This window comes from Monodelphis domestica, chromosome 1, assembly GCF_027887165.1.
Source record: "Monodelphis domestica isolate mMonDom1 chromosome 1, mMonDom1.pri, whole genome shotgun sequence".
NCBI classification, from domain to species: Eukaryota; Metazoa; Chordata; class Mammalia; order Didelphimorphia; family Didelphidae; genus Monodelphis; species Monodelphis domestica.
This window is the reverse complement of record NC_077227.1, coordinates 550,723,262-550,749,236: the sequence shown is the minus strand read 5'-3', so window position 1 is coordinate 550,749,236 and position 25,975 is coordinate 550,723,262. Positions and strand designations below refer to the sequence as shown.

Genomic DNA, 25,975 nt, shown 5'->3' with positions numbered 1-25,975 from the left:
AGAGGTTGCCCGAGCCCCTGAGAAGTTGTGATTTACTCAGGGATCTTAACCATCATTTTATGTCTCAGGCAGGACTTAAACCCAGGTCTTTCTGAATTCGGATTTTTCTGATATTTATTACTTTTCTATATGTATTAACCCTCCTGCCTGTCTTAGCCTAGATGCTTGATGAATGCTTGTTGAAATAAATCAAAATAAGTTGAGGTTAGCTTTGACCAAGGAGAACAACTCACAGTTGATGAATTAAATATAGAGGCACCCTAAAGTATTTGGAGGCAACTAAGTGGTGCAATGTATAGAGCATTGGGCCTGGAGTCAGGAAGACCTGAGTTCAAATCTGGCCTCAGAGACTTATTAGCTGTGTGACTCCAGGAAAGTCACTTTACCCTGTTGGCCTCCATTTCTTCATCTGTTAAATGAGCTGGAGAAAGAAGTGGCAAACTACTCCAGTTTTTTTGCAGAGAAAACCTAAATGGGGTCACAAAGAGACAGATACAACTAAAAGTACTAAACAATAACAATCCTAAGATATCAGGGTTCAAAATATTCCTAAGCAGAACTAATGCAAAGAACAGGCTTATGAATGAATGTGTTTTCTGTAAGAAATTCGAATGCTATGGGTTGATATATTTTTAGAAACTGAAAGGTATTTGCTACAGCAGCTCTATTCTTCATGCTGCATGAAATTTTCTGATCCAGCACTCATATCCCTATAGACAATTTGTGACAATAATTAATAGCTAGCATTTACATAGTGCTTTAAGGTTTATAAAATGCTTTACAAATATTATTTCATTTTATCTTCACAACAACCCTGGGAGGTAGGTACTATTGTTATTGTTATATCCACCATATCCATCTAGCTGTCCCTAGATGAGGAAACTGAGGCACACTGTGGTTAAGTGACTTGCCCAGGATCATGCAACTTAGGTATGTCTGAGGCTGGATTTGAACTTGGGTATTCCTGACTCCAAACCCAGTACTCTCTTCAAGGAGCCACCTAGCTGCCTCTCAATAAATAATGCCAATAAAATAAGAGAATCACTGTTAAACCAAGGGGTCCCTTTCACCATAATTATACAGCATTTAAAATCAATCAGCTCCCCACCCCCACCCTCAAATGACAGAGGCTTTAACTCCCCTCAGCAGGGAAGGGGTTAATGGACCTGAGTGTGTAGTCTGGTTCTGACCCCTCAATGCCAACACTGTTAGCCGCCGCAGCGCTGAATGACACACCAGACCCATCCAGCAAATACGCTTTTGTCCAGTGTGGCTGAACGTACCTAGCACATCCTGAAGTCCCATTCATTTAAGGGGATGTTCCATGGGAAACTGCTGCCAGAGCACATGCACGTTCCAGCAGCAGTGAAGGCAGCTAAACAAGAGGCTGGGGCAGCTGGACTCAGTATTGGGATTGGACTCGAAGGACCCATGCAAAAAAAACAAACAAACAAAAAAACAAAAACGAAAGATGACTAGTGCAGTGGACTCAAGGCAACAAACATTCCCATTTCTAACCACCTTCCTCAGTCCAAAGTGCATTACCGAAAGGGACTACTTTGCATCCAATAACATTTTTCCTGATTGTAGGTCATACCATCATAGGAGATAATGCAACTGTGTGATGTGGCTCAGATTTCATATGATCATTGCCTGTTAGAGCTGGAAAGATCCTTAGAACGCAGAATGGGAGAAACAGCAAGGTAGAGTGGAAAGAACTCTGGCCTGGCGATCTGATGATCTGAATTGGAATCTCAGTTTTGACACTTACTGGAGGTGTGACCTTGGGTAACTATTTAAGACTCAGTTTCTGCATCTATAAAATGGGGATGAAAATATTTACATTCCCTGCTTTTACAAGGGTACTGTTAGAGAAATACTTTGTAAACTTTAAATTGACACAGAAGTCTGCAGCAAACTTATTGTTGGGGCCAAAAGGGAACTTAGAACACAGATGATTGGACTGAAGATGGAAGGAGGCTTAGGAGATCATCTAGTCTAGCCCCTTTATTGTAGGGAGGTGAAACCTGAAGAATTCAACATGCAAAGGAAATTTTCCCAGGTTTGAATGGGTCTGACATTTAAGCAGCAAGGCCAAAAACATAAACAAAGAACTAGTTCCATTTGGTTGGGTTACTTAAACTGTTAGGCATTTAATATCATTTACCTTGGGTGAAATTAAAACAACAACAACAACAAAACCAACTTTTTATGTACATGTTGAAATTGATTTTTCTCACCACAGGGGTGAAGCTCAGAGGTCTGAGGGGTAGATACCTTTAATCAATTCACAAAATTAATACGAGGTTGGTCTGTTCCATGAAACATCCATTTGAGGGAGTACCATGCTCAGTCAAACCATTTCTTTCCTGCTTCCACATCTGGCACCTAATAAATCCTTACTAAGTCCTTTCCCTTTCTCTTTGGCTCACCTTTTCTTTTTCTCCCACCCCTTTGCCTTTCCCTCTTCCCAAACACCCAAGGACCCTAGCTATGGATTCTATGAGAATTTAGGTCTTTTGGGCTTTTTAGGGAAAATGGCCAATGGGTATAGCCATTACGCCTTTTTTGCCCATTAAATATTAATTATGCTCTGAAGAAAAAAATCAAAGAAATTAAATCAAAACATTTGGTTCTAATTTTTTTCAAAGCAAAGTAAAATGGAAACTTAGGTATATACTCATACTTTTTTTTTAAAAAACCCTTACCTTCTCATTTAGATTGATATTAAGTATTGGTTCCAAGGCAGAAGAGTGGTAAGGGTAAGATCTTTGTGGTTAAGTGACTTGCCCATGATTATTATTACATATCTAGGAAGTGTCCACCTAGCAGCCCCTAATATACACCCATATTTAATAGAATTTTTCTGGTATTTCACTTCAAGTCAACAAATTTGTCATGCAGAGCCCTGTGAAAAAGACCCCATTACACCTATGTTAGGAACTGGGAAAGATACAGAACACAGCTCCTGCTCCCAAAGAACTTAATGAGAGAGTCTGTGTACCTCAGATACAGGCCCTATTCCAAAATGGTAGAGTCAGAAGACAGACTGTTTTTGCTGATAGGAATGATAACAAAGGTAGAAATATAAAATGAAGGAGCTAGAAGAGATCACCAGCTCCCCTGCATACACTTGCCATTTTTTCATCTTGGACCAAGTTGATTTGCTTGGCAAAAAAATGCATTCATAGAGATGGTCACCTTGGGTTCATATAGCAGTTCTGTACTTTTTCTAAATGGAGTCCCCAGGGGTGATTTACAGGGCCTCAGACTAATAAACAAGGTTATGATGGGAGTGAGAAGGAGTTTTCTAATCTCATTTCATATAGAAGGCTGGGGCTGAAGTTCCTAAACCTAGAAAGAGGGCAAGAAATTCAAAATACAAGACTTATTAATACCTAAGGGCTTTTATAGTTAGCTGGCTGTATCATTTGCTTAGTTTTCAATCATTAAAGAAGTAAAGATGGTTTTTGGCACTGTGAAATGCATAACAACCAATTATTAAGTGCCTACTATGTGCCAAGCACTGTGCTAAGTGCTGCTGGCAAACTCTTCTCGCTATTGGAGCAGAGATGAGAGTGCCAATAAATCAGTAAAAGATAGCAGAGAACAGTAGTGGCAGAGATACTAAGCAGAGAGCAGCAAAGTAGAGATACCTAAAAAGAGAGCAACTCAAATAATACAGCTGGCAGAAAGTAAAGATGGTTAACATGCAGTAGGACAGGAGAAAAAAGAGAACAGGAGAGAGAATCGTATCCAATGGCATCACCAGAGAAAATAGCAACTGGCCAGTATTGAGTGTGTGAATTCCTCCAGCCATATATATTTTCTCCTTAAATGTTCTTTCATACATGTTTCCTGGCCATATTTGCTCTCTATTTGTATATCTCTATTTGTTTTCCTCTCCTTGAATTTTACCTCTGCTACTTACTATTACCATTGTTTTTATTACATGCTACTTTCTTGTGCTTCCTGATGCCTTTTGCCTAACTTCTAAACCTGCTTTAAATAGAGGTCCTTTCCCCATATTATTTGAGTGGCTTTTAGAGCTAGAACCCTTATTTAACAGATAAGGAAACTGATACTTAGTTAAGTCAAATTATTTGTCCAAGGTCACATAGTTAGTGTCTGGGAGAAGTCAAGTCTCCTAATTCTGAGTCCAGGTTTCATTCTCTCATACCATACTTATTTCTTCTTTTTCTCGGTAATTCTTAATTCTTCTTTTAATGACATTCTTCTCTGTCTTAATCATTGCCTTTAACAATATAATTTACCCCCTGGGTCCTTCTATATAGATGACAAATTTCAATGTAAGAAGCTGAAGCTTCTTTTAAATAAAAGTTTCTATCTCTTAAAATAGTGAAGAGGAGCCAAAATCAAGTGAGGAAAGATAGAAATTGTTGTAGTATTCTATAATTCAAGAAACATCCTTACAAATTTCATCAAAATTTATTTACTGGTTTTCATTTTTCCATCTAAAATGTGTCCTAAAGGTATGGCAGGGATGTGAAATGAGCCAAAAAAAAAAAAAGGTTTAGGTAAGTCCCTTCTGCAGAAGATGATTCTTACTTGAAAAAATCGAACAAATTAGTTTTGCACTTCTTTACTCTTCTGATCTCTTCCCCCAGATATATAAGAATACTGTTTTGGAATTATTTTTTAATGGAGTTCAAATGAGATTGAAACAATGGTTTCTTTACCACTTTAATCTTTTATGACTAACACTATCATTTTAATAAGTTGATTCATAGCAGTGATTTTGGGTCAATTCTCCTCCACCCACATGAGATATTTTAAGGGTTCAAAATCAAAGATTAAAAAAATTTGAGATGTGGAGTTTCAAAATTTCAATGACTTTGGATAATTATTAGAAGTAAAAATGCACATTCTGGTAACTAAGAAGTTTGACAAACAATAAGAACTGTTAGTCTACTTTAGCTTGGAAGTCAGGGCAACCAAAAAGAAAAGTAGATTGCACACTAGAGGAACCATATCAACTGAGATAGATTTCTTTTCTAAACTGAATGAAAAAAGTATCCTATTTGGGAAAGAGACTAAAATGGTGAGTAATCAACCAAATAGATGAATGGAAAAGGAAGAAAGGGAAGAATAAAAGGAGGCAGGAAGGAAATATGAGAAAACCTCAAGTGATGGCTGCTTTATCCATTAGGGTAATCCATAAAATTTTTGAACAACTCATTATTAGGAAGTTTTTCTTTACCCAGAGTTAAAATCTGTTTTTGTACAATTTCCTCTTGTTAATTCTGACCTGGGGTGAAGTAGAAAAAGTCTAAAATTCTTCCACATAGCTATCCTTAATCCTTAAATATTTATAGAGAGTGATTCCATGCCATCCAAGTTTGCCTTTCTTCAGATCTGAGGGATTCCTGGTTCTCTGTTCAGACTCAGAGGCAATATATTTGGGGATACAGAAGTATGGAATGAACCAGAGAACTGGCTGCTTAGCCTCTCGGCTTACCCCTAAAGTGACTGCTATGGGAAAACTAGAGAGGTCACTTTCTAATCTTTTCACCAGCAATCTACAATGTAAGCATAGAATTTGTAAAGAGATGCTGAGTCATCAGTGAGCTTCTGTTAGAGGAATATGAAGTGTGAGGAATCTAGGATGTTTAGAATAAAAAGCCATCTTTGGGAAACAGACTGAATCAGGAAAAACAAAAAACAAAAGGAGGAAATCACCATCCACATAGATTAGAATCAGGTAAATTTTATTTGTGTCCTTGGTAGTGATCATCTTCCCCTGCCACACAACATTAAACCTAAGACAAACTGAATGTTCCACAGACATATTAAAATCTATTAAATAATGAGGGACATCCAGGTGGCACAGGAGATTGAGAGCTAGGCCAAGGGCAGAAGGTCCTGGGTTCTAATCGGCCTCAGACACTTCCTATATTCCAAAATAATGGAGCTCATTATTTTCCCCTGTTTGAAAAATTTCCCCTCTGCCTAATTTCCTTATTAGCTTAGAGGGTTCATAATCTAGATGTCATACTCTAAAGCTCAGTTTCCCTAAAATGCCATATTCAATATACTGTCAAGTATTATCTATTCTACCTTACAACATCTCTCATGTACATCCCCTTCTTTCATCTGACACTATGACCAACTTTGTGTTATCCCAGTAATCTGCAGGATGGTCTCTCTGCCTCTTGTATTTCCCTGTTTCAGTTCATCATCTATACAGTTATCAAAGTGATCTTCCCAGTACAGTTCTAATTAGGTCACTCTACCCCTAAGATAAAATATAAAAATTTCAGATTGTGTTTTAGCTTTTAAAGTCCTTTACAATCTGTCCTATTTTAAATTTTGCTGTCTTCTTTTACCTCATTCCCTCCACATACGTTACAATTCAGTGAAGCTGGCCCCTTTTCTATTCTCACAAAACATGTCCTGATCATATTTTCATGGGGCTGCCCTCTTTGCCAGGTATTCTCTTCCTCCTTTTTTCATCTCTAAACTTCCTTGGCTTCCTTTGAGTCTCAGCTAAAATCTCAACAATATGAAGTCTTTCCCATTCCATTTAAAGCCAGAGCCTTCTTTTTTTGATCACCTACAATTTACTCATATATCTAATATGGACATAGTTGTGTGCATGTTGTCTCTCCTATTAGACTGTGAGCTCTTTGAGGGCAGCATCTGTTTTTTGCTTTTCTTTTCATTTCAAATGCTTATCTCAAAGGAAGCACTTAATATATATTTAACATATGATTTAGCATATGACACAGCTGGTATAGTAAAAAGAACATTCATTTTGGATATGGATGACTTGGATTTTGAGCCCCCAAACTTCCTAGCTGTATGTGCTCCTAGACAGGTTTCTCTTAAGTTTTTTGAGACTCAGTTTCCCTGATGAGAATTATTGTACTACTAACCTTATGAGGCTTATTTATTACATTATGAGACTTGTTGTAAGGAAAGAAATTTATGAACTTTTAATTAAATTCAGTTCAACTCAATAAATATTTATTAAATGTCTACTATGTTCAATGTATTGTCAGGCCAAAATGAAAAAGGGAAAGCTTTCAAGTAGCTTACCTTCTCTTGGGGTAGGGAGCATTAGAATACATACAACTTTTACTAATCCAACAAAATATATAAAAATGACATAAAGCAATTATATGAGGAAGAGAATGCTAATGGATGTAGATTTGTGTGTAGGGCAGGAAGATGGATAGGTCTTTTGGGAGGTGATACCTTAAATGCCTTAAGAAAGCTAAAAATTCTATGTAGGGGAATAGGCGGAGGAATTCATTCCAGTTGTGGAGGATCATCTTTCCAGAGTCATAGAGACAGTAGATAGAATATTGTTCATAGGGAGTAGCTTGCAGGGCAGATTGATATAAGGAATATAAATGGAGATAGAAAATAAAAAAATGGAAAGGTAAGATTAAATGGGAAATAATTCACAGAGAAAAGAAATCTTTGCAGCATATTTCTTTGATGAAGGTTTCAATTCCATGAAATATAAGGAATTGATTCAAATTTATAAGACTAAGAGCTATTCCCCAATTCAAAAATGGCTTACGGATATGAATAGGCAATTCTCATGGGAAGAAATTCAAGCTATTAATAGTTACATGAAAAATGCTCCAAATTACCATTATTTCATATTATTATTATGCTCTTTAACCCACCTATTCCTCTAGTAGACCTACACTAAAGAAAGAAAGGAGATAAAAGGGTCCTACATGTACCAAAATATTTATGGCAGTTTCTTTGTGTGATAGCAAAAAACCCCTAAAAACTAAACTAGAAACTAAAGGGATACCCATCAATTGATGAATGGCTGAATAAGTGGTGGTATATAAATGTGGAAGAATATTATCATGCTTTAAGAAATGAGGGAATAGATGATTTAAAAAAGACATGGAAAAACTTATATGTAGTAATGCCTAGTGAAGTAAAACAGAACCAGAACAATTTATACAATTAAAAATATTCTCAAGTCAAACAACATTGATAGCAGTAAGAATTATGATCAGTACAATGTTCATCCATGATTTTGGAATTCTGATGATGAAATATGCTATCTATCTCCTGACAGGGAGGTGATGGATTTGGAGTGCAAAGTTAGACATAAATATTTTTGAACATAGTGAGGGAATTCGTGTTGTTTCACTATGATTATCTGTTACAATTAATTTGTTTTTCTTCTCTATTTTTACCCAGTGGGGTGAAAGGTAGAGAAAATAGATTTCTATTAATAAAGAAACTTAAAAAAAAGAGGGCCTAGGGAAGTTTCAGTCACTTTCAGATGATCTAACTATATTGCTAATTTGACTAAATTGATTTGTTATTTAGTGATTTTTTTCAGTTGTGTCCCACTCGTAATTCCATTTGGGTTTTGTTGGTAGAGATACTATAATGATCTGTCATTTCCTTCTCCAGCTCATTTTAGAGATGAGGGAACTGAGGCAACAGTGTTAAGTGACTTGCCCAAGATCACACAGCTAGTAAGTTTCTGAGGCCGGATTTGAACTCAGGATGAATGTGTTTGACTATAGGCCTAGCATTCTATCTACTCCATCACTGACCTGCTTCTAATTAATTGATTTACTTTGTTACAATTGGTCTTTCAAGGAGTCTTGATCTAGAACTGTTTATAATACAAAAATAAAATGTCAAAAAATTTTAAGAGAGGTAGGCTTTAAATGCTGGAGTGATGATTTCAAATTTTTTATTCAAATAGAGGCAACAGGGAACCAAAGAACATTTGCTCTAGGAGGATGACTTGATTAGTTCTATGTTTGAACAATATCAGTATAGCAGTTGTAAAGAGCATGACTTGGAAGAGGTACAAAGCGATGAGATCAATTAGGAAACTATTATAGGTGAGAGATGGTGATGGCTTGAATGGACAGAGGAATGAAGAAAAGGGGATGAATGTAAGGCTATCAATGATAAGACTGCAACTGATAAGGTGTAGAGTGAGAGTCAGTAATAACCATAAATTGTAAATCTGGGTGTTAACTTCAAAAGAAGTAAGTTTTGGAAAGGGATGGGTCTTTGGGGAAATATAATGTGATCCTTTTTAGATTTCTTATTTTTTGAGATGCTGATAGAGAATCCAGATGGAAATGCACTGCAGACAGTTGGGAAAAGAGGACAGGAAAACCATTGTGATTGGATCTATAGACTTGGTAATATAAAGAATTTTGGACTCAAAAGAGCTAATAAGATTACCAAAGAAAGAATAAAGAGGGGAAAAAGATAAGAGGACTCAGGACAGAATGTTGAGGGATGCCCATATGTGAAGGGCAGGAGGACAACAATAATCCAGAAAAGAAGACTTAGGGAGTTGTCAAACTGATTGCAAACCAAGGGAGGCAAAAGTGTCAGGAAGAGGAGGTAGCTGACAAAGTTAAAAGTTGCAGAAAGATCAAGTAGAATGTGGACTGAGAAAATACCATTGGATTTAACATTGCAGAACTAGTTGCTAATGTTAGGGATAGCTGTTTAGTGCAGTGTTGGGAGAGCAGCATTGTCAAACGCAAATAAAAATTTACTGCTGCTGGTGACATATTGACTTAGAAAACCACAAACTATCATTATTGATATTTTATTGCATTTTAAAAAATTAAACATTTCCCAGTTGCATCTCAATCTTGTTTTAGATGAACATAGTTTTTCAGCCCCATGTGGCCAGTCTCAAGTTGGATACCTCTGGTGTAGGTATCCATTTCTGGGTGTCTGGTTGTGAAAGAGAGAAGAGATATGGGCTGACGACTTGAGGATGCAGGGTCAGGTTAAGGTTTTATGAGGATGTGAAAGCTTGGGCATCACTGTAAGTGGTAGGAAAGAAAGTGGGGGATAGAGATTGCAGATAATAGAACATGTAGAAATGATTTTGGATCATAGAGGTGGCATATCAAGGATATATGTCCATCTCCTTGTGGGTCTAAAGTGAAGACAGAATTCATGGGTGTTTAGAAGGTTGATGACTTGGAGGTGTAGGGCAATTACATGGTGTATCGCCAGACATGTTAAAGTTCCTCAAGTGTAAGTGCAAAGGTAGGAGGCAGTGGGGAAAGAGGAAAAGAAGAAGGGTATGAGTCATGTACTGAACTCTTGGAGAAATGAGAGAAAATCTTATGACCTGGACACTAATAAATGACTGAAATAAGGAGCTGGATCAGATTATAAAGAGTGATTTTCAAAGAAGAGAGACTGCAAAGAGATTGCACTGTTAAAATGTTTATATAAAAAGGAGATATTATTATTTATGGATCACCCCGACCCATAAATACTAATGAAAAAAATAAAAAAAAATCTAACATGTAGAATACATACTCTACAGAGGATATATAGGAGAACATGAGAAAGTATGTGAATGGGCTACAATCTGCCCTGACAGATGAAATACCCACATTACTGAGATCACAGATCATATTCTGGAGAATTATCTAATGTGTAGAGGCTCATTTTACATTTGGTTTACCAGTAAAATAATTAGTGTAGAGCACTCGGGTGAGAGTTGTTGAGCTGGATTTTTGGGTAATGGTTTGGTGAAGAAAGGCATTAGGGACAAGTAAAAATCCTGAAAAGTATCAGCTATTAAGTGACATTTAAAAAAAACTTTTCCCTTAAAATAATATGAGTGTATAGAGAGAAAGGGGGTCAACTAGGTGGCTCAGTGGATAGAGAACCAGGATGGGAGACAAGAGGTCCTTGGTTTAAATCTGGCGTCAGACTTTTGTTGTCCCTGGACAAGTCACTTAATCCCAATTGCCTAACCCTTACCACTCTTCTGCCTTGAAATTGATATTTACTATAGATTCTAAGACAGAAGGTAAGGATTTTTTCAAAAGAGAGAGCAACGAGGGAAAAGAAAATAAGTCATGGGAAGATACTGAAAGACAACCATCCCTTCATCACTTTGCCCAGAGTTGGCTCCAGTTATAGCTAAAAGGAATCTGACAAGATATAGGCTGCTGAGGGGGCAGCAGGGTAGCTCAGTGGATTGAGAGCCAGGCCTAGAGATGGGAGGTCCCAGGTTAAAATCTGGCCTCAGACACTTCCCAGCTATGTGACCCTGGGCAAGTCACTTAACCCCCATTGCCTAGCCCTTACCACTCTTCTGCCTTGTAGCCAATACACAGTATTGACTTCAAGATGAAAGGTAAGGGTTTAAAAAAAAAGATATAGGCTGCTGAGATCTGGTTCACAGTAGGGAAAAGGTAATAAGTCATTGAATAAAAGGAATTTTCTTGACAACTTGTCAAGGAAGAAAAGAAGAAAAGTAAGGAATAACAGTGAATGAAATACAACAGATCATATATTCTGGAATCCCAAGTTGTGCTCTTTTTACAACCTTTTGTAAAATGATCAATGAGGAATTTAAAATAATAGCTTACTTAATTTTTTAGTATCCTTTAGAGAAGCCATGCACATGCTTATTTACAATAATTCTATGTGTTCCTGCGGCCTTTTTCATTTTTTACCCTTATTCTTCTTTGTCTTGAGTGCCTTCTTTTCTTCCTCTTCATCTATCAAAAATCAACCCATGCTTCAAGGTCCAGCTCAAATCTCACCATACTTAACTCCCCTAAGAGTAAATGATCTCTCCTTCCTCTGAATGCCACTCCAGGTCACTGATTTGTCAGTGATCATTCATGGTCTTCCACTTTTTTAAAGGATGTGTGAAGCTTGGATCTTCCCAACTAAACTATTAGGAGGAGGAAGGCAGAAACAGGGTTATCTACTTTTCAACACTCTACCACCCCCAGTATCCAGCACATTTTACTCAGCAAATATGTATGGGTTGACTCTAGATAGGCCCATGCAATCATATATAAATATTAATGTAAAAACTTTATCTTTATTGTTTTAATTATTCTCCATCATAAAGTATATGGAAAAATGAGTTAAATAAAAACATAAATTATGGGGACTGCTACATATCTATACCTATTTATAATTTCATTTGTTCTGGGAAAATGAAAATATTAACAATTTATATATTATTTAATGCACCCTTGAGGAGAGGCAGGATAGAATCATTATTTTTAAAGGAAATAACTTTGAAAGTAAGAAGGAAGTCTTGAGTTTCTGACCAGATATAGACTTTTACTGAGGGATACCAAAAAACCTATCTGCTTATTTGAGGAATATATATATTTAAGAGTGAAAAATACACACATGCAGCTATACATGCAAGCATAATATGAATATATCTAGATAATATACATATTTGTACATACAATATAAACATATACATGCATATCTAGATAACATGTATATAATATTATATACATGCATGTATATATAAAATAATATTATATATGTATGTATACATACATATCCATTCTTAAAATATAAGGTAATACACACAAAGGAAGAATAGGAATAGATTTCTTATAAAAAAGAAGATAATATGAAAATAAAAAATTAAAACCTTCCTAATTGGGAAGTGTTTTGGTGGATGAGAGCCCGGAGCTATTAATTTATTTCATTTAATCATTTTTTTCCTGTTCTCATTTTATTAGCATGTGCTTGGAGCAAGTCTCTTTGAGCTCAGTTCCTTGCCTTACAGAAGAGAGAGCAGGTGCCAGAAATCTCTGGAGGGATACTCTCCATAAAGACTTCTGTAGGAAAGGAGGATGTATTTACCCTGTGGCACTAAGACTGCAAGGGGATTGGGGAGGGGAGAGAGGATGAGGGCTGGTGGAGGCCCTGGGAGGGAGAGGTACAAAACAAGGGAGTATGTTGCTATGGTAATTTGGCTGTAGTATTCCCCAGCTTCCTTTGGATGCCCTAGTGGAGGAGGATTTTTAGCACAGAGCTAAAAAAGCCTTTCTGTTAGTTCCTGCAATAGCTGTCAGATGAATCTTTGGGAGGGGCAGGGTATGACTTTGGAAGGTCTTCTAAAGTTGAGAAAGAATAAAGACGACAAGGAGTGGGCAACATTCTGACCTCTTGCCTTGTTTTTTTCAATTTATATTAAGCACCACTATAAAATGGAGAATAAAAATTACAAACAGATGTTAGGAGAATTACACAATCCTGTAGGATAACTTGGATTCAAGTTCCTGATCTGACACACTCATTAGCTGTCTGTCCTTGAGCAAATCACTTTCTTCTTTGAGAGCCTGAGCTTCTCAAATGAAGGGGTTGGACTAGAACAGAGGTTCTTAACCTTTTTTTGCACCATGGACCCCCTTGACAGTCTGGTCAAGGTTATGGACTCTTCAGAATGTGTTTTAAAATACAAAGAATTAAAGGGAACCAACTATATTCAAATGTAAGGATTAAATTATTTAAGAAAAATAAAGTTCATACTTCTTAGATTCAGAACCCTAGGAACAGATGATCATAAGATCATAGATTTATCCTGGATAGGACCTTAGAAGTCTTCTAGTCCATGGCCCTCATTCCTTACAAATAGAAAAACAGATTGTAAGCCGCTAGATGCAATTTTAATCAGGTTTGGACACCAAGTCCAGCACTCTTTCCAAAGTACCACATTACTTCCAAGGTCTTCCAAGCTTCCTTCCAGCTCTGCTCCAGTGTGTCTCCTCACAGTGTGAAAATGAGCTGGGGTCTTCAAAGCTATGCTGCTAGAATGCAAGTTCTGAGAGATCTTACAATGATAATAATGATAATAATAGCTAGCATTTATATAGTGCTTTACAGTTTAACAAAACACTTTATGTGTTTTATTCCTTTGGATCCTCATAATAACCCTATGATATAGTTGCTATTGTTATCCTTTTGCAGATAAGGAAACTGAATCTGAGAAGGGGGGTGACTTGCCCAGAGTCACACAGCATCTCACAAGACTGGAACTCAATCCTTTCATGACTCCAGGTCCTGTGCTATATTCACTATATGACCAATCTGCCAGCACACAACTGAGCCTGGCAACCTATATGGCCTGTTGTCTATGAACTAGTTAAGTGTGAGGAGGCTCATTACCTGAAGGTTACACCAAACTATACCCCAGTGAGAACTTTATTGGGACAAATGGGAACATCCTGATCCCACAAGAAAAAAATGACAATGTACAGGTACATCTAAGATAAATTTTCTCTAAGTAAAGATTTAAGTCATGGAATTGCTCTAATCTTCCTTCCTGCAAACCATGTATATTTTTATAGATGGCTTCTTTCTCAAAGGCAAATCATTACGTGTTTCACTTTATGGTTTTAATTTGAATGCTTTCTACATGGTGAGTTTATTCTTAAATATCATGTGGCATGTTTTTAAGAGAAAGAGTACTGGGGCCAGGAGGCAGGAAGCCTGGGATTTAGTGCTGGTTATTTTTCTAATTAGCTGTGGAACAAAGCATGCAACCTCCCAGATTTCTCCCCTTTATGCCAATAATAATGCAAGCCTATCTCTGAGTCTTATTTTTTGACCAGTAGGTCAACTAGTTTTTTAGTAAGTGCCTACTATGGGCTGGGCACTAAATTAAGAGCTGAGGTACAGTCTCTCAGTGCTTTTACTCCACATGCTTTTGAAAATCTCATTTTCCCCAAGATTCCTATGGAAGCTCATTCCCCTCCTTCTTCCTGTATCTTGTCTTCTGCTAGAGCCAATCACTGGTGAAGTGGACACATTAAATATTTTAACAGCTCCTCAGTGGATAGGGAAACAGGTAAGAAATGAGAGGAGGAAGAGAAGCTAAGTCACAATAAGCCTTGGAGCAATGACACCCCTTGCTTTTTTACACCAGTATTCCTCATCTCAAAGTGGATAATTAAAACCCAAGAAAGCAATTTTCAGTAAAGTCTAATTCATTTGCTATCAGTACATTCACATTATTGTCATTTCTAAATGGATGCCAGGGTAATAATGCCTTGGAAGACCTGAAAACACTTTCCTGGGTTCTGAGGGAAATGTTTCATCCACTGATGGTAGAGAAGAAAAAGCACTGGTCCAGGAGTCAGGAGACCTAGCTTTGGTTCTTCATTTTGCTTTGAAATATGAGGATATTGCAGGATACAATAAATGTGTGTTGCAATTTAATGGGGCTCAAAAAAAATCTGACCTAATAAAAAACTCCTGGGTTATGCCCTCCAAATGTCAAGAGGAATCAAGGAAGGGCCCCAGAACAATGCATATGCCTCATTTGGCAAATTTCTCTAAGGATCATGCATAAGCTAGGTGCCCTGATGGAATCAAGAAGACCTGATAGTCCTCTCTTTGATCCTTACTAGCTGTGTGACCATGGCCAAGTCACTTAACTTCCATCTACCTTGGTTTCTTAATTTTTAAAATGTGAGAAGCTATTGGACTCAATGACCTCCAAGGTCCTTACAGTTTTAAAGCTAGTCCTTTGGCCCAACGGCTGCAAAGAAAAAACAGGCATAGTTGGCTGAGAGGTACATCACTGGAAGGAGCTTTTGACACCAATGAGAGCCCAGATCCCCTAGAAGTTCTGAGTAATAACAACTGACATTTATAAAGACTCTATGCTCCTTGAGAGCAGGAGCTGTTTCTGTTTTTTTATTTTTGTATCCCCCACACCCTCTGAAGCATCAGCCTTGTTCACAGTAGGCTTTTAATTAATGTCTGTTGAATTGAAATAATACCTTGGGGTATGCCAGAAAGTTATCACTCCTTCCCCAATACCATATTAATTCTTTTCCTACCCTACAGGACATGACACTAACTCATCACCCAGAGCTATGGTCCTCAACAACGGATATCAAACTGCTGTATTGTAAAGCATCACAGACAGGGAAGGTATTACTGTCACAATAGGTAATACTGTGAAAGACTGCCATAGATTCCAGGTTCCATTAGATCCTACTCCGGTATCCAGAAGGGAAGTGAAGGGAATGGTGAAACTGTGATAGTCAACACAAATCTCACTCCTCACTGGAAAGTATCCAATACAATTTTGTCAAAATGGGTTTAATGGAAGGACCACAGATGAAGCAAATGGTTAAAGGTCAATCTTTGGTCTTTGCCTGTTTTATGTAGGAAGTGAGGAGCAGGAGGGTGTAATAGAAAGGGTTCTGGACTTCACAGAATGCCTGGGTTGAGAATGCAACTCTGATACTGACCAGCTATATGACCTTGGATAAGTCCCCTCTTGTAGATGCTCTGGGTTTGTTTCTTCAACTTAAGAAAGGAGATAACATTTGTGCTACCTTTCTTGGAAGGTACTTGGGAGAAGAGTGCTTTTGAAAAATTAAAGCTCTATGGAAATTGGAGCTATTATTAATAAAATAACAAAAATTCCTCTATTCACATTATATATTAATCTAAAGAGTTATAGCGTCAAAGAAAAATAAAAGAATTATAGAAAGAAGTCAAATTAGGTCTATTTTTTTATTCTGGAAAAGTTGGGTCTAACACTGTCTAGGAGAAGTGTCAAGGGATAATAGAGAGCTGGGCAGTCAGATCTGGGTTCGGGTTCTGTTTCTGATATATTGAATATGAGACCATATGTAATTCATTTAATCTCTTTGGATTTTAATTAGTTCTGTCAAATGGTTATATCATCTCTAACATTCCCTTGATCACACTAACCTCTAACTGTCCAACTTCTAAAAAGAGTAGTCTCTATTTCCTGCTTCCACTTTTTTACTACCAATCACTCTTCAGCTCCTTTCACTTTCCTCCATTCTACTGAAATAATTTCCCTCAAGGTTACTACTGGTCTTATCAACAAATCCAATGGCCTTTAAAGACAAATCATCCTACCTGATATCTTTGCAGCATGTGACAATGTATCCCACCCCCAATGCAATTATTTTCTATGACAGCACCTTATCCTACTTTCTCTTGCTTTTCTAGCCATGCTTTCTGTCTTTTGGGCCAAATCTTTATACTCTTTCTGTCCACTATGTAGATGGCCCGCAAGAAGACTGACTATCCTTGGCTCTCTTTCTTCTTGGTAATTTCATCTAGGCCAATGGCTTCAATGATCATATCTAGGAAGATGGCTCAAAAATTTCCATCCACAATCTCACTTCAGATCTCTATCTTGTATTTCCAATTAGCTATTAGCTTGTCATTATTAGCTTGTAATATCTGATGTCTCATCTGGCATCTAAAATCTGATATGTTCAGAATAGCATTCTTTTCTCATTTCCCCAAACTCAAATCTCTACTATCCCATTAACTGCATATTTCTGTTGACAGCACCATTATTCTCCTCATTCTCCTATGCTTGAACCTTTAATTATGATTTTGATTCTCACCTTCTCTCTCTCCATCTCATCAGTTCCCAACTCAATATAGTTCTGAAGATGAATCAGCTGTTTTTGACTTTTGCCACTAATCACCCTGGTTTTGGCTTTTGTTAGCTCTTACATGAACTATTGTGAAAACCTCTTAACTGGCCTTCATCTATCCAAACCATCTTCTCATTGTTACTTGATGAAGCAGCTCAATTCCAAACCTTCACTCTTTTACTCAAAAACCTTCAGAGTCTTCTCTTACATTCTTATGTTATTCAAAGCTTCCTATAACCCTCAGTCCAACCTACTCTTCCATCTTTATCCAGTACTCTTTGTTTTGATGTACTTCATGGTTGTATGTTATGAAATGTGCCACTCACAATCCCGGTACATTTTCCCCTTTTTGTCTCTGCAATTTTACTCAAACCAAATCCTTATGTTCATTTATTCATTCATTTATTCTTTTCTTTATTCATTAATTTATCTATTTATTTATTCATTCATCCATTCATTCATTCATTTATCTATCTATTTATTTATTTAAAACCCTTCCCTTCCCTCTTAGAATCAATACTGTGTAATGGTTCTAAGGCAGAAGAGTGGTAAGGGCTAGGCAATGGGGATCTAGTGACTTGCCCAGGGTCGCACAGCTGGGAAATGTCTGAGGCCAGATTTGAACCCAGAACCTCCTATCCCTACGTCTGACTTTCAATCCATTGAGCCATGGATCCTCATGTTTAAAAGGAACCTTTACTACTTCTTTCTAAACTACCGCCTCCTTGAAGTACTCCCAGTTCATTTCATATGAAAACCTATTCTTTAAATTTCTCATTACACTACCCATTGATGTTTCTTTTAAACTTATGAAATTATGTCTTGCAGTAGTTATTTGTGTATATGATTTTATCATGACACTAGGTTGTGAGCTTCTAGACAAAAGGGATTATATTGTTTTTCATTTTTGAATCCCCAGTGCCTAGCACCAGACAGTGCATGGAAAAGGTGCTTCATAAATGATGTTTCTGGGCAGCTGGGTGGCACAGTGGATAAGGAGCCAGGCCTGGAGATAGGAAGTCCTGAGTTCAAATCTGGATCAGGAACTTCCTAGTTGTGTGACACTGAACAAATCCCTTAACTGTAACTGTCTAGCCATTACCACTCTTCTGCTTTGGAGCCAATACCTATATTGATTTTAAGACAGAAGGTAAAGGTTTAAAATAATAATGATAACAATCATAATAATAATAAATGACGTTCTACTGAATTTGCTATTGAATAATTCTAACTGCCAAGATGAGATAAAAAGAAAAAAAACCTAGTTCTTAGTGATGTTAATCAATCTAATCTATAGATTGGAAGCAGTAAGCATAACAGAAACTGCATTTAGAGTCAGAAAAGATAGGAATGTTTGATGGTTACTTGTTTGTTTCTTTTTGGGTGACTTTAATTAAGTCATAATGTCTATGCTTCTCCTTTACCTCACTGTAAAGTAAGGAGCATGAACTAGACCAGTGATGGCGACCCCATGGAATGGGGACCAAAGATGGCACACAGAGAGCTCTCTCTGGGCACATGGCTGTGCTCCCCCACCCCCAAAGTTTGTTACTAGAAAGGCAGAGGGACTCAGCAGAGCTGCTCCCCTCCGCCTCTCTACCACAAATGATGACATTTTTTCACATCTCCAGCCCCTCTGCTCAGCAACCAATGGGAGGGCACAGGGGGTAAGATGGGCAGCTCACAGTTGGCAGAGCTGGAGGAGAGCAGAGTGCTAGGGCCACTCCCCTCCCTCCCTCTACACTCATTGAGAACATTCCTCACTTCACTTACCCCCCTGGCCAGTAACCCAATGGGAGTTATTCCCACCCCCCAGGTAAGTGGGGGCAGGGTACACCTAACACTCTATGGGGAGAGGGACACAGTCTGCTATGGTGGGGACCAGCACTGCACTTGTATTGGGGGTAGGATGAGGGTGAGGTCTGGCACTCCATCCCTAAAAGGTTTGCCATCACTGAACTAGACCTTTAAGCTTCTTTTCACTGCTAAATACTGATTAAGCCTTTCATTCTAAAGATGAAACTCATTTTTATGTTTCACCATTTTTTTCTTAGTATAAGAATCTAGGATAATATAATTTAGAACTGGAAGGGGCCTTTGAGATCATTGAATCTAACTCCCTTATTTTACAGATGAGGAAGTTAAGGCATTTTTCACTAAAAGTCACACAGATATCAGAACTAGGATTAGAGTGCAGGACTTTTCATTTTAAAGCCATTGTTCCTAGTGGTTTGCATTTATACCACGTGTTCCTACAAATTGTTGATTCAAGAATTTGTCCTCTCTGTCACCTCTCCCCTACTCCACTTGGAATACTCTTACCAAAAATCCTAAAATCAGGAGCACTGTGAAACAAATTTTATTTACAAAGTGTAGTATTACTTACAAATTGTATTAAGTGAAGAAAATAGAATGCTTTTAAAAAATCAAGGTGTTTTAAGGGACACAGAAACTTAGTACCATACTTCTGAAGTATAGTGATGTCAGAAGTTTTAAAGATGGTTAAAAACATTTTAAAATTTACTAATTTAAATTTTAAAATCTTACTAATTACTAATTTAATAAAATTAACTAATTTAAAATATTTAAATTTCCATGTCTATTTTAGATGAATATGGATATTAATAATATACATGCAGTTAATTTTTTAAAACAAATTACTCCTTTTATAAAGATAATTTCATCTTTTCTTTTTTTGGCAGGATGTGCAACAAATACCTATTTCTTAAACTCAAAGATAACCCAACTTTATCATTAAAATTTTTATTATCATTATTACCCAGAATTATGATTTCATCAGTTTGAGGAATTCATAGTATAACAAATCTTTTCTGGAAGCAGGTAGCTAATACCATGGCTAGAGTACTGGGTTTGAAGTCAGGAAGATGTGAGTTCAAATCTGTCTTCAGATACTAGTTATATGACCCAGGAAAAGTCATTTAACCTCTCTTAGCGTCAGGTTCCCCAACTATAAAGTAAGGATACTAATAGTATCTACCTCACAGATTTATTAGTCCTTAGCACTCTGGTGGCTACAGATCAGGCCATAATCAATCCTTGTTTCTTTCCTTCTTACTGATACAGATCTATAACTCAACTGAAATTTATAAGCACAGAGAGTTGCCTGGGGGTATTAAGAGGTTAAATAAAATACCTATGATCTCATAGCTAGTGTGAGTCAGAGACAGGACTAATTAATTAAGTAGCTAGGTATTGGTTTTTTTTAATATAGTCTAGAAAAAGTCTCATCATGAACACATGTTTTTCATTAGAAGGCAATTTAATGACGATGAAAATGATATGATGTTTCTCCTTCTATAAAAGGCTATTTTATTGAGAGACTTGAAGACATAGTTGGTAACAAACAAACTGTGAGAATTTATTTTTCATGTATTATATTAATTTCTACTTAAGGGTCATGGATTACAGAGAGTTTTTTGTTAATTCCTGTGTCTGAATTCTGGGTCAGAAACTGATTTTTTTTTCATTTTCTTTGGCTTTAGGAATTTCCCCTTTTAACTTAAAATTCCCTTAAAATTTGTTTAATAGAAAGTGAAGAAAGGATTCTCTTCCCTCCTAGGTGACCTTCATCACATGGAGTAGTGTGTATAATTTGAGGACCATCTCCTAATTATTTATTTACTAATTAGAGATGTTTTGGGATATTCAAGCTAGGGACCTCCTAAAAGTCAATTTTAAGATCTGCCTGAAGGACTTTTGGGGTTTTTGGTCATTTGAGGGGGCTCCTGATCTATCACTTTATTTATTATAATGCTAGCTTAATCAATAAACTGATATTCCTACTCAAATCAATCTCTGAAATAATTTAAAAATGATGAAACCAACCCACCAATAAATAATAAGGCCAGGTGGAAACTTGACTTCCTTTTATCCTCCTCCTTTAGCTTTGATACCTTGAAAGCCTTTCTATTTTGATATAAAGGATATTCTGTGCAGGAAGGTACAGCATTGCCTTTCCACTTTGGCCTCTTCTGTCTGCCTGAACCAATTTGTAGAAAATTGATGCACTGCAAGGCAGATAATGCTATGGATCATCCCTGCTCTTGAAATTGCAATAGGAAAACAACAACCAAGACCACTACCCCCCCCTCCAAAATCCTTGTCAATAATTTCCCAAAGGGAACATCTACTTTATTTTCAATTTTGTTCATTGTGCTCTAGGGGACTATAAATTAGTTAAGTGTTTACTAGATTAAAACCTCAAATTTACAATTAAAAGCTGATGTAACCTAATCTTTACTGGTCAGACATTTCAATCACCCAGGGCCTGTTTCTCATCTAACTCTTCACCCCAGGGAGCTGAGACAAGCATGGAGTTCCCTTGAAGTTAATGGGAGGTCATTTCTCAGAACTACCCCAGAGGAGCAGAGAGCAAGATGAAAATGGGGCCCAGAATTCCCAATAATTAAGGACAGGCCAGATTTAATTAGATTTGATATATGAAGAGATCTCATATTTAAAAAAATTAAATGACTTTATGAAAGGAAATGAATGGATGCATGGATGCTTAGAAGCCTAACTCTAGCAAAACTACAGATTTTGAATTGTGGATAAAAGATAATTTCTCCTTTTGTATATATAAATATATTTGCATACATAGGTATATAGATATACATAAATATTTCAAAACCGAGTAGTAATATATTCTATTCCATTCATTTCCTTTTCCTTCCCTTTTTTTGCCTACTCTCCCCTAAACTTCTGATCTCTCTCCTTCTTTCTCTTTTCCTTCCTTCCTTCCTTCCTTCCTTCCTTCCTTCCTTCCTTCCTTCCTTCCTTCCTTCCTTCCTTCCTTCCTTCCTTCCTTCCTTCCTTCCTTCCTTCCTTCCTTCCTTCCTTCCTTCCTTCCTTCCTTCCTTCCTTCCTTCCTTCCTTCCTTCTGTCTTAGAATCAACTAACAAAGCAGAAGAGTGGTAAGGGCTAGGCAAAGAGCTAGGTTAAGTGACTTGCCCAGGGTCACACAGCTAAATAAATTTGAATCCAGGACCTCCTGCCTTCAGGCTTGGCTCTCAATCCATTGAGCGACCCAGCTGCACTTTCCTTCCTTCCTTTTATAGATGGGGCAGTTTACCTCTATAAGGTTCCATCTTTCTATCCTAGGACACTGAGATGCAAAGATCAGTCTACATAATTTCAACAAGGGGATTAAGGAAAAAATTGCTAAATATTCTATTCAATATAATTTTACAACTGCTAGTAAATTGTTTTTGTTTTTCTGTTTTTGCAACACCTCAACAAATTATCTGTGATGTTCATATGCATGGAAGATGAATCATGGTTAGACTTTTGGGTTAAAAATATGTCCCTGATTCTTTGCCCATTGTGTCTTGTGCTGTGTCACTTTCTAAAATCAATATTATAGTTTTATTTTGAAGGAATACAGTATGCCAAGGTAGCATCCCTCCATTCTCTTGGGCTGGCTCCCCAGCAAAGCAAGTTTGCCATTTTCAAAATTCATGATTTTTCCATGTCTTCAGATATAAGCATGCAATTATACTTGTTTTAAAACTACTTTTTAAGTGGCTCAATACTAGAATTATTAATGTAGAGAACAAATTAGTTAAGTTGGTGAGACAGTAAATATGACATTTTAAAGGTAAAGAATGTCACAACTAGTTTAATGTCTTTTTAATACAATGAATAATTACTCTTTTAGACTAGAGGATGACTATGCAAAATTATTTGACCATAACAACTGATGGCAAAGGTGTTGAGATAGTAATCTTCTTTAAAACATGATAAAATGTTATTTATCATGTTTGTGAATGACAAATTGTTTGCCTTCTGCAGATAGTCATGTTTGATTTGGTTTTCATTAAAAAAGATGATTATAAATATCAATAAAAACATTTGCTGTAATCCTTTATTTTTGAAAAGCATTATTAAGCCTAGATTTTCAAAATGGGTATTCTTATTTTGCTGTGCAAATCCATCATTTGAACAGAAATTGAGCATTTAAAGTTAGATAAAAGAAAGAAAATGTAGTTAGTTATTTACTTGACTCGCATAGGATATGAATATCGATGTTAATTCTTAATTTTGGAAAAGGACTTTCCATAGTTGGACAATGCATTTCAACTTGTGTAAATATTCATTAGGTTTATGCCACATTCGTGCGCAGTTTACTTCATTTCTGAGAATGTTTTCCCTTGGTCAACAAACAGTGCAATCCTAAGAACCTAAGCCATTCCAGTTAATTTCTTGAAAGGATTTCTGGTTTCCTTTAAAACATACCAACTAGGTAACAGATATGTGGATGTACAAAAGCAGATGGAAGTGAAATAAGTAGGACCTGATCAATTCTTTTCTGTCTACGTGAAAAGAAAAAAAATCAAAATATGCCAATTAAATGTTTAGTCATATTTAATGCTATTTGTAAAAGCTATACAATATATCCTAGGATAGAGTTTTTAAATAGCCACACTAGAAGTTTCAGAGACTTCCTTGTTATTCTGAAAATGGCAAGAGTGGCAATTCCCTCAAAAAAAAAACCCAAACAGATATAAATTCTTTTCTTAGTGGTTTGTGCTTTTGGATAAATAATAATGTTATTTTCTACAATACCTTTCCTTAGATTTAGATAAAAATCACATTCATCATTCTCTCCCCCAATTTTATTTGCAGTAACTAGAACTCTGAAGTATATGTGAATTACTTAAGCATTAATACTGTACGTGCCACTTTGTGGGATAAATCTGTTATTCTTAAAAAATTGTGGGCTTTATATTTTGCAAGTTAGATCCCCATGATATGGAAAAATTTACAAACTTTTTTTGTGTGTTTTTGTTTTTTAAATTTAAATATTTTATTTTCCCAATTACATTTAATAACAATTTTCAATATTTTCTAAACTTATAAGATCCACAAACTATTTTTAAAGGTCAATTTGAAAAATTAATTATTACTTCTTTAATCTTTTTTTTTTTTGGCAGGGGAGAGGAAAGGTGAATCTAGCCTTTTAGATGTAGTAAATATCCATTAATCAGAATCTATATAACTGCAATTTGGAATTAATCAAAATTTAGTGATATCTTCCAAATTAGGAGAAAGAGGAAACAACATGTAGAGAGCTTATAATGGAGATCTAGCAAAATGACAAATGAACAAAATCAACTTCTAGCTTACATCCTAGGGTCAGTAGATCAACGTGCCCACCTCACAGAATGCTGGGTTGGCAAGAGTCTTAGAGGTCAAATGAAGTCCAACCTCCTCATTTTACAGAAAAGAAAAGCTTCCATTTTCTATAGTCCTGGATAATGATAATTATTCTACATAATGAGGACCCAGAGGCCTTGCAGAATCCTTAATCAAAGGCTGAATTTGCATCATTAAATTCATTTTACAAGAAAGATTCTCTAAAAGTGATATACAGTAGGACATGATCCTTCTGAGCTCTCCCCCAACTTCTTTTTCTTAAAAGACTCTCCTGTATTACAAGAATCTGCCTTGAGTCTTGGACAGCAGCAAACACTTTGAGGATAGTGACAGTACCTTATTTTACTTAATATCCCACTGGTTACCTCTTTGGGATTGTTTCCTCAGTTATAAAATAAAGAGTTTAACTAGTTGGCCTCTTTGGTCCCTTCGAGCTCTAACTTTAATCCCATGATCCTTTACTTCCTAGAACAATGCTTTGCTCAGAGTAGATGTTCAATAAATATTTGCTGAATTGAATTTTTTTAAAAAGAGATTTTTTTGGGGGGGTAAATCTCATTTAGTAGGAAAACTGAATTTTAACTGCATTAACCTATTTTCTGAACATTTGTTTAGATGAGATTTTACTATATGTAGCACATTTGTTTAAAGCAAGACACAGCCATTATTGTTGTGACAAAAAATACCTTTGTTACAGTGGACAATTTGGATTTTTTTCTTCTTTTTGAAAATGCTATGGCATATTTTCAAAAGCCATTCTAAGTGATCATCTCCAAATGTCACAACTAGATTATTACCATAGCAAATCAAAGTGTTCTTCACTGACTGTGAGTGAACAATGTGAGCAGTTTTCCACCAGTGAAGATTTGTGCTATGTGCATGACTTTTGAGTTACTCCCAGGGCACTTAGTTGTTGGGTGCCAACGTATCCCCTTATCACAAAGTTGCATGCCAATCCAACACTCTTGTGTTTTTTTCAAGTAGCAGGAGTGGGGCACAGAATTGTCCCAGAGGAAATAATTATAGCTCCCATTTCTATAGCCTTTTACAATTCAAGAAACATTGATTCATCACCCACTCTGTGCAAGGAAACAGGTTAAGTCTGGAGGAGACAAAGGTGAAAAATTACATGTTATTGACTTTGAGGATCTTTATTTCTAAGAGGAGGATAAAGGAGAAGATAAGAAATATCCAACAATAAGTAAATTAAAGATAGGGTATACGTATAAGAAATGTAAGTATAGTAAAAGGTAAAAGAAAAAGTAGAGATAGAGACAAAGTACACTAGGAAATTTTGAGGAGAGAGAACACTTGAAACATTTAGAGGTTAACAAGAAATGCTAAAGGATTCCATTCTGAAAGACTCTAATTCATCCTTATTTCCCATTTCAAAAACAAAGAGGATGACACTTTCCAAGATCTCTTGGCTCTGAAAGCCCAACATGAGAAGCTCAACAAATTCCTTTATCAAAGTGTATCCCTAACCACTTGCTATATCCACAGATGTATACAATAAAATTTGGAATCTGAGCTTAATGCAGTGCACACTGAACAGAGAAAAGTCACAGAGATCTAAGCTAACATCCCAA

General features: G+C 36.5%; 1 protein-coding gene and 1 long non-coding RNA gene across 27 annotated transcripts in view; one reads left to right on the top strand and one right to left on the bottom strand.

The window, feature by feature from the left end:
* The window catches only part of MYT1L (myelin transcription factor 1 like), a 730,943-nt gene that overhangs the window by 117,338 nt on the left and 587,630 nt on the right, over positions 1 to 25,975 (bottom strand). The window lies entirely within an intron of this gene.
* LOC130456522 (uncharacterized) lies at positions 12,506 to 16,217 on the top strand. The gene is made up of 2 exons (XR_008915520.1): positions 12,506 to 14,030; positions 15,625 to 16,217. It is a non-coding gene; the product is annotated as an uncharacterized LOC130456522 (long non-coding RNA).